General features: G+C 36.3%; 1 long non-coding RNA gene across 1 annotated transcript; it reads right to left on the reverse strand.

Moving 5' to 3' along the window:
• Positions 1–1,119: 1,119 nt before the first annotated feature.
• LOC107576117 (uncharacterized) lies at positions 1,120–1,519 on the reverse strand. Its single transcript, XR_001607998.1, has 2 exons — positions 1,477–1,519; positions 1,120–1,392 (listed from the first exon to the last, which is right to left on the reverse strand). It is a non-coding gene; the product is annotated as an uncharacterized lncRNA (long non-coding RNA).

Here is a 1,519-nt window from a genome sequence, read left to right on the forward strand (position 1 = left end):
TGGCCATGGCAGAACCTTGATTTTGTGCTCAGTGACCCATTTTTGAGATGATTTTGATGTTTGTTTTGGATCATTGTGCTGATGATCCAACCATGGCCCAATATAAGATGCCTAGCAGATTTTTTTATATGTTGGAATTTCATAGGATCCATGATGCCATGTCAAGGACCTCTAGCAGAAAAATAGGCCCAAAACATTAAAGATCCAGCAGTACATTTAGCTATGGGCATGGTTTTTTTTTGTTTTTCATCTGGCCGTAGAACACAGTCCCATTTGAAGTTCCAGTAGTGTCTGGCAACTGAATATGACTGAGTTTGTTTTTCGGATGAGAGGAGAGAATTTTTTTCTTGAAACCCTCCCAAACAACTTGTAGTGATGTAGGTGCTGTTTGATAAATAGGCGTTCTGACCCCAAGTATCAACTAATTTCTGCAGTTTTGTTGGCCACTCAAACTATCCACCTTTCCGTGCATTAGGATAATAGACACGTCAACTTCCAGGCAAATTCATAACATCTCCAGTTGATTGGAACATCTCAATTATTTCCCTGATGGTGGAAATGGGAATTTTCAATGTTTTACCTATTTTGTTAACAGCCACTTTCTATTTTGTGAAGCTCAAAAATATTTTGCAGCACACCAGAATTATATTCTTTGGTTTTTACTATTGTTATGGATGATTAAGAGAATTTGGCCTTTGTGTTACCTTACATTTATACTCTCATGTGAAACAGGAAGTGATGGCTGGACAATTTCATGTTTGTAGTCACCCTGGTGTGTTAAAACATTTAAGATTAATGGGAATATCCTTAATAGATATTTTATTCGTAATAATTTCTAGGGGTGCTAATAGTTGTGGCCAATATGTGCCCACCCCCTCCCTCCCTCCCTCCCCAGATTTATTTATTTTTACAGCCTTCTTTACTAAGAGCCTTCATTTACCAAGAGAGCTACTAATTCTGACCTTAACTGTGTATTTGGTATGGTCTCTAATATACCTCTATAGAAATTCAAACTGCTGTAGTTTATTAATATTATTATTATTTTGAACCTTGTTGTGAAGAGTGCAAAAACTGTTATGAGTATTACTTAGTGTTATAAAATGAAAGCAGTTAACTCAATTTCACTTGCAGTATATTTATTAGCATTAGACTGCATTACATTACATACTGTACATGACAACAATGATAATGTGTTCAATTAAACTGTCAAGGAGTTCTCCATGAACACAGCTCCCATTCTCTTCTGAAAATGTCAAATGTAATGTCTTATTCTTCCTTGATATGTTTTTGGATCCAAGAGAGAATGTCCTCATCGATTTGAATGGAAAGGGTTCCGTCTGGATTGATAGGAACAGCGATGGGAAGAGGAATATCCATTCTTGACAGTGTCATCTAGTACAGTGGGAACAAAAACAATTAGTTGTATTTTCTTGTTATATCTCTGTGTGAATCATACTTTAAAGGAAACTATTTTACCTCTGGAATCCTAGCAATGACATTCAGGGACCTTTGAGATGGC

This window comes from Sinocyclocheilus grahami, unplaced genomic scaffold (assembly GCF_001515645.1).
Source record: "Sinocyclocheilus grahami isolate Dianchi unplaced genomic scaffold, SAMN03320097.WGS_v1.1 scaffold3230.1, whole genome shotgun sequence".
In the NCBI taxonomy this organism is placed as follows: Eukaryota; Metazoa; Chordata; class Actinopteri; order Cypriniformes; family Cyprinidae; genus Sinocyclocheilus; species Sinocyclocheilus grahami.